The sequence below is a fragment of the Phasianus colchicus genome, chromosome 4 (assembly GCF_987193195.1).
Source record: "Phasianus colchicus chromosome 4, bPhaCol1.hap1.1, whole genome shotgun sequence".
In the NCBI taxonomy this organism is placed as follows: domain Eukaryota; kingdom Metazoa; phylum Chordata; class Aves; order Galliformes; family Phasianidae; genus Phasianus; species Phasianus colchicus.
Window position 1 is genome coordinate 16,269,927 of NC_143439.1, and position 7,696 is coordinate 16,277,622.

General features: G+C 60.0%; 1 long non-coding RNA gene across 1 annotated transcript; it reads left to right on the forward strand.

Annotated features, from left to right (window-relative positions):
* Window positions 1-3,645: 3,645 nt before the first annotated feature.
* On the forward strand, window positions 3,646-5,926 carry LOC149918092 (uncharacterized). Its single transcript, XR_016466371.1, has 2 exons — window positions 3,646-5,528; window positions 5,728-5,926. It is a non-coding gene; the product is annotated as an uncharacterized LOC149918092 (long non-coding RNA).
* Window positions 5,927-7,696: the final 1,770 nt, after the last annotated feature.

Consider the following 7,696-nt stretch of genomic DNA (forward strand, 5'->3'; position numbering starts at 1 on the left):
GCTGGGGTCCCCCTGTAAGCAGGGCAGCTGACTCTTTGGCCGCTGCTTTTTGTGTGCCCAGCTCCATTTGCCCAGTCTGCCCGCCTCTGTGATCCCCCGCAGCACCGGCTGGAAGCGCGCCGTGCGCCAGTGAGGTGAGCAAAGCTGCTCAAAGGAGTTTTTGCTGGGGTGGGTGGACTGGGGAGGGGGCATGCAAGGCCTTCGTTGGCTGGGTGGTCGCGTGCCGAGTTCCTTTGCGATGTCGGGTTTCCCTTTTTCTTCAGGTGGTGGGGGACGGGGGGCGTGTGGGCTTGCCGCTGGGCAGGTCTAACGGTGTCCCCGCTGACGTTTCAGGAGCTGCTGCAGAAGAAAGAAGAAGGAGCGGCGTGGGGACGACGCGGGAGGCAGGAGCGAGCAAGAAGAGGGCGCAGAAGCGTGCAGATGCGGGGGGGAAGGAGAGAGGCACCCTGGGCAAAGCACCTGTCCCGTTAGCGGGGGCACAGTCACATTTGAGTTGAGCGTTGCCGGCGCCTTGGTTGACCAGGCCGGCTTTGTGCTGGGCGACCTCCCTGTAAGCAGGGATTGGGTCTTTGCTGTAGTTGGCCTTTTGCCTTGCTGCTCCTTTGGCTGCCTGGGGAGCGTGGCCCCCTGTAACGGAGGGTGAAAGCCACCTCTCCGCACCTGAGTGGGAAATGGAGCTCGCCGGACCCCGAGGCCGCCCTGTAAGCAGGGCAGTGCCGTTCCTCCCCTGCCCCGCTTCCTCCTCCGGCCCCTCGGCATGGTTGCCTGGTGGTGGCCTGTCAATGTGACGGCCCCGTACTCGGGGTGTGCGTCACGGCATTTGGCCTTTGGCTTTATCTGGGAGCCTTCAGTCCCCCGAGCAGCCCGCGCGCCCACCCTGTAACCAGGTGTGGGGAGGCTGCGGCACTGCAGCCGGCTGCTCTAGCCATCCAGCCGATGGGAACGACCCCTCCCTGTCCCGTCAGAGGGCGCAGGTTGAGGTTCTGCTTGCGTGTGCGGTGACCTCCCCGCTGGGTGGGTCAAGGTTGCTCCGCAGGCTCCCAAAGACAGGAGGTTGGTGATGTTCTGCTGCTGCCGGGCAGGCCAGCCTGTAACTCAGGCGTTGGCGGGAGCCTCGTGCTCCGCGGGGCTTCTTGCAGAGGGTGGGATGTGGGGGTACCGTCCTGTAGGCAGGGCTGTGCGTGCCCCCCGTGAGTGCTTGGTGAGCTGCGTTGTGAGGGAGCCCCCGTAGTCGGGCGGGAATGTGGCCCCGGCCTTTCAGAGGCACGGGGCCGCGAGATGTGGGGTTGGGTTTGCGCCCTCCCTGGAATCGCCGGGGCTGGGACCCCGACCGCGGCCTTTGGCCGTGTTGCCCCGCTGCCTGGCTGCTGAGAGTTGTTCCTGTCGCTGGGGGGGAAACCGAGCTCTGTGGCTCCAGGGGTGTCGTCCACCCGCCTGTAATCAGGATCTGGGTGCGCGAGCGCTTTGCTCGGCTGGCAGCCTGTGTTCGGTGACCGCCCCGTTAGCGGGGTGTGGGTCGAGGTGGCCCGGACTGGGAGAGAAGGAGCCTCCCTCAGCCGGTGGGGATGGGGGCTGCCCTGTAAGCCAGGGAGCGAGAGTGCCCCGGAGTCCCAGGCCCTTTGCAGTGGTGGCAGTGGCTGGGGTCCCCCTGTAAGCAGGGCAGCCGACTCTTTGGCCGCTGCTTTTTGTGTGCCCAGCTCCATTTGCCCAGTCTGCCCGCCTCTGTGATCCCCCGCAGCACCGGCTGGAAGCGCGCCGTGCGCCAGTGAGGTGAGCAAAGCTGCTCAAAGGAGTTTTTGCTGGGGTGGGTGGACTGGGGAGGGGGCATGCAAGGCCTTCGTTGGCTGGGTGGTCGCGTGCCGAGTTCCTTTGCGATGTCGGGTTTCCCTTTTTCTTCAGGTGGTGGGGGGTGGTGGGCATGTGGGCTTGCCGCTGGGCAGGTCTAACGGTGTCCCCGCTGACGTTTCAGGAGCTGCTGCAGAAGAAAGAAGAAGGAGCGGCGTGGGGACGACGCGGGAGGCAGGAGCGAGCAAGAAGAGGGCGCAGAAGCGTGCAGATGCGGGGGGGAAGGAGAGAGGCACCCTGGGCAAAGCACCTGTCCCGTTAGCGGGGGCACAGTCACATTTGAGTTGAGCGTTGCCGGCGCCTTGGTTGACCAGGCCGGCTTTGTGCTGGGCGACCTCCCTGTAAGCAGGGATTGGGTCTTTACTGTAGTTGGCCTTTTGCCTTGCTGCTCCTTTGGCTGCCTGGGGAGCATGGCCCCCTGTAACGGAGGGTGAAAGCCACCTCTCCGCACCTGAGTGGGAAATGGAGCTCGCCGGACCCCGAGGCCGCCCTGTAAGCAGGGCAGTGCCGTTCCTCCCCTGCCCCGCTTCCTCCTCCGGCCCCTCGGCATGGTTGCCTGGTGGTGGCCTGTCAATGTGACGGCCCCGTACTCGGGGTGTGCGTCACGGCATTTGGCCTTTGGCTTTATCTGGGAGCCTTCAGTCCCCCGAGCAGCCCGCGCGCCCACCCTGTAACCAGGTGTGGGGAGGCTGCGGCACTGCAGCCGGCTGCTCTAGCCATCCAGCCGATGGGAACGACCCCTCCCTGTCCCGTCAGAGGGCGCAGGTTGAGGTTCTGCTTGCGTGTGCGGTGACCTCCCCGCTGGGTGGGTCGAGGTTGCTCCGCAGGCTCCCAAAGACAGGAGGTTGGTGATGTTCTGCTGCTGCCGGGCAGGCCAGCCTGTAACTCAGGCGTTGGCGGGAGCCTCGTGCTCCGCGGGGCTTCTTGCAGAGGGTGGGATGTGGGGGTACCGTCCTGTAGGCAGGGCTGTGCGTGCCCCCCGTGAGTGCTTGGTGAGCTGCGTTGTGAGGGAGCCCCCGTAGTCGGGCGGGAATGTGGCCCCGGCCTTTCAGAGGCACGGGGCCGCGAGATGTGGGGTTGGGTTTGCGCCCTCCCTGGAATCGCCGGGGCTGGGACCCCGACCGCGGCCTTTGGCCGTGTTGCCCCGCTGCCTGGCTGCTGAGAGTTGTTCCTGTCGCTGGGGGGGAAACCGAGCTCTGTGGCTCCAGGGGTGTCGTCCACCCGCCTGTAATCAGGATCTGGGTGCGCGAGCGCTTTGCTCGGCTGGCAGCCTGTGTTCGGTGACCGCCCCGTTAGCGGGGTGTGGGTCGAGGTGGCCCGGACTGGGAGAGAAGGAGCCTCCCTCGGCCGGTGGGGATGGGGGCTGCCCTGTAAGCCAGGGAGCGAGAGTGCCCCGGAGTCCCAGGCCCTTTGCAGTGGTGGCAGTGGCTGGGGTCCCCCTGTAAGCAGGGCAGCCGACTCTTTGGCCGCTGCTTTTTGTGTGCCCAGCTCCATTTGCCCAGTCTGCCCGCCTCTGTGATCCCCCGCAGCACCGGCTGGAAGCGCACCGTGCGCCAGTGAGGTGAGCAAAGCTGCTCAAAGGAGTTTTTGCTGGGGTGGGTGGACTGGGGAGGGGGCATGCAAGGCCTTCGTTGGCTGGGTGGTCGCGTGCCGAGTTCCTTTGCGATGTCGGGTTTCCCTTTTTCTTCAGGTGGTGGGGGACGGGGGGCGTGTGGGCTTGCCGCTGGGCAGGTCTAACGGTGTCCCCGCTGACGTTTCAGGAGCTGCTGCAGAAGAAAGAAGAAGGAGCGGCATGGGGACGACGCGGGAGGCAGGAGCGAGCAAGAAGAGGGCGCAGAAGCGTGCAGATGCGGGGGGGAAGGAGAGAGGCACCCTGGGCAAAGCACCTGTCCCGTTAGCGGGGGCGCAGTCACATTTGAGTTGAGCGTTGCCGGCGCCTTGGTTGACCAGGCCGGCTTTGTGCTGGGCGACCTCCCTGTAAGCAGGGATTGGGTCTTTGCTGTAGTTGGCCTTTTGCCTTGCTGCTCCTTTGGCTGCCTGGGGAGCGTGGCCCCCTGTAACGGAGGGAGAAAGCCACCTCTCCGCACCTGAGTGGGAAATGGAGCTCGCCGGACCCCGAGGCCGCCCTGTAAGCAGGGCAGTGCCGTTCCTCCCCTGCCCCGCTTCCTCCTCCGGCCCCTCGGCATGGTTGCCTGGTGGTGGCCTGTCAATGTGACTGCCCCGTACTCGGGGTGTGCGTCACGGCATTTGGCCGTTGGCTTTTTCTGGGAAGCCCCTTGGCACGTTGAGGTCTGCGGCCTCCGTGCAGCCTAGGGAGAGGTCACAGGCTCTTGTCTGTTGCCCGCGGTTATGGGTTTATTCCCAGGGTTTGGCTGCGCTGGGTTGTCCTTCCCTTCTGGAAAGTCTTGTCTGTGTGTGTGCGTTCCCCTTCCTTTCCTTGTTTGTGTTTGTGGAGTGACGGAGTGTCTGAGCTTTCCCTTTAGGCCTCCACAAAGATGGCTGCAGCTTAGCTTTGACTTCCCTGGGGGGAATGGAGGACTTTGGTGCATGCCACAAAAGGGGTGTTCCCTCTCAGTCCCGCGGGCGCAGCGAGTGTCCTGTCTTCCTCCATTTTATTTAGTGTGGGTCAGAGCCACGTGATAGTTCAGTGGCCGAGGCCGCCCTGTAGTCAGGGTTTGGGCCTGTCCTTGCGTGGCCGCCTGTTCCGCTGGTGGCGTGACAGCCCCGTATTCGGGGCGTGTGTCTCAAGCTGTGGAGCCTTCAGTCCCCCGAGCAGCCCGCGCGCCCACCCTGTAACCAGGTGTGGGGAGGCTGCGGCACTGCAGCCGGCTGCTCTAGCCATCCAGCCGATGGGAACGACCCCTCCCTGTCCCGTCAGAGGGCGCAGGTTGAGGTTCTGCTTGCGTGTGCGGTGACCTCCCCGCTGGGTGGGTCGAGGTTGCTCCGCAGGCTCCCAAAGACAGGAGGTTGGTGATGTTCTGCTGCTGCCGGGCAGGCCAGCCTGTAACTCAGGCGTTGGCGGGAGCCTCGTGCTCCGCGGGGCTTCTTGCAGAGGGTGGGATGTGGGGGTACCGTCCTGTAGGCAGGGCTGTGCGTGCCCCCCGTGAGTGCTTGGTGAGCTGCGTTGTGAGGGAGCCCCCGTAGTCGGGCGGGAATGTGGCCCCGGCCTTTCAGAGGCACGGGGCCGCGAGATGTGGGGTTGGGTTTGCGCCCTCCCTGGAATCGCCGGGGCTGGGACCCCGACCGCGGCCTTTGGCCGTGTTGCCCCGCTGCCTGGCTGCTGAGAGTTGTTCCTGTCGCTGGGGGGGAAACCGAGCTCTGTGGCTCCAGGGGTGTCGTCCACCCGCCTGTAATCAGGATCTGGGTGCGCGAGCGCTTTGCTCGGCTGGCAGCCTGTGTTCGGTGACCGCCCCGTTAGCGGGGTGTGGGTCGAGGTGGCCCGGACTGGGAGAGAAGGAGCCTCCCTCGGCCGGTGGGGATGGGGGCTGCCCTGTAAGCCAGGGAGTGAGAGTGCCCCGGAGTCCCAGGCCCTTTGCAGTGGTGGCAGTGGCTGGGGTCCCCCTGTAAGCAGGGCAGCCGACTCTTTGGCCGCTGCTTTTTGTGTGCCCAGCTCCATTTGCCCAGTCTGCCCGCCTCTGTGATCCCCCGCAGCACCGGCTGGAAGCGCGCCGTGCGCCAGTGAGGTGAGCAAAGCTGCTCAAAGGAGTTTTTGCTGGGGTGGGTGGACTGGGGAGGGGGCATGCAAGGCCTTCGTTGGCTGGGTGGTCGCGTGCCGAGTTCCTTTGCGATGTCGGGTTTCCCTTTTTCTTCAGGTGGTGGGGGGTGGGGGGCGTGTGGGCTTGCCGCTGGGCAGGTCTAACGGTGTCCCCGCTGTCATTTCAGGAGCTGCTGCAGAAGAAAGAAGAAGGAGCGGCATGGGGACTCGGGAGGCAGGAGCGAGCTTGCATATTCTGTTGTCTGTCAATCTTGTGCAATTAACTTGTCTTTTGGACCCTCAATGTTGAAAGTTGAAATGTGTGTATTGCTCTTGTTTGCTCTGTTTTGCCTCCATTGGTCTTTTAGAATAAAATTTATTTGCCTGTTTTCGTTGCAATGATATTTGCTTTTAATCTCTTGTCTGCATTGAATTTTGTTTTTTAAATTTTGCCTCCGTTAGCATAAGATTTCTTGTTGAATTGCCAGCCAGGCTTTTGTTTCTTTCTTTCACCTTTAAGGAAGAAGTTTTTTCTGTGCTGGAGATTTTGGTGGCCTTTCTTTGGGGTGTTGTGATTTCTTTCCAGTCTTTCCTTACGTATCATGGCATAGGGTATGGAATATTGCCTTGGCCTGGTTTAGGTCAGTTCTCCTGTTTCTGTCCCAGCTCCCTGTGCTGCTCCAGACCCTTTTCCTGTGTGCTCGGAGAAACCAAGAAAACGAACATTGTTCGCTCTGTCCAGAACTGCTCCGTAACAACTGAAAACATTGGTGTGTTATCAGTGTTGTATTTCTCCAGAACGGTTATGTACCATTCACCTTGAGGAAACGGTATTCTGACCCTGCTGAAATTAAGGCAGTATCTACCCCTTGTCCCGTGCCATTAATTTTATGCTCTGGTCTTGTATTAATCTTATATATCCTAACTATTTACTGTTTCCTGTCTTACTTGATTTTTACACAGTTCTAATTTCCACATCCTGTGGTCCGTCCGTGTAAATGGTCTGTCCGTGATGTTCACTTAGTTCATGCTTTTGGGCTCTGTCTTTCATAGCTGTCCTTCGGTACAAGCGAGAGACTCCACTGTCGGATTTCTGCTTGCTAAACTAGTTCTGACTTCAGCAGAATTCATTCCTCTTTAGTTGGGGTGGTTCTTATTGTCATAGTGTATTGAGGCCTGTAACAATTGTAGCGATGATGGCATGCTGTATTGTGTAGCAACTGTTAATTCTTCCACAGCCTCAACTCCCTTTGAGGTACACAACAGACACCAACCATTCTGCTTTACCCGGCAGGTGCCTGCAAGTCCTTTAGGAAAAGCGATCCCACGAGTAGGCTTGTCTTTGCTTAAGGCAGGAATAATCCAGTCTGTGTTGCTCAATGTGTTTTTTACTTGCACCACTGGGTCTTTACCCTTTTTCTATGGTACACAGAATGTTTCATTGGACAGGACCAGCCCGGCTGACAGATCCCGGAGTGTTGACTAACCAGGTGGCTTTTGCTAAATATGTGTCCCGGTGTTTGAATGGAATGCACCCGTGGCTTGCTTTTAAAGTAGTCTTTAATAGGCTGGTGTATCGTCTGATTTTTCCAGATGCTGTGTGTGGTAGGGGACGTGATATACCAACTCAGCGTTGTGTTCTTTTGCCCAGGTGATTATGAGGTGGTTTCAGAAATGAGTTCTGTTGTCTGACACTCTTCAGTGTCACCAGAAGGCTTGCTTTTCAGGGCCCAGGATAGTACTGAGGGCTGTAGCAATGTGCACGGGGCCTGTTTCCATCCACGCGGCGGTTGCTTCCACCATTGCGTGTGGTGCTCGGCTGGCCAACAGCTGTAATCTTTTCGCACATCTCATGGTTCGCTGAAGTTAATGAGCACTTTCTCTTTGTTCTCCTTCCGTTTTAGTAATGGCCCTTCTCCTGCTTCGTCTTATCTTGTGAGCTTCTGTCCTTGTTAAATGTTCTGGCTTTTGTAGACGTTTTTTTCTTCCCGCTTATGGGGGACAACAGTTATGAGCACTTTTGGTTCTCTGGTTTGAACTGTTGGACTTATAGGGATCGGAGAGACCACAAACTAGTTGTGAGAGTCATGGCAGCTGTGGGGCCCTTTAGAAGGGTTACGGTACCCACAGGCCCATTACAAAGACTGAAGCAACTGC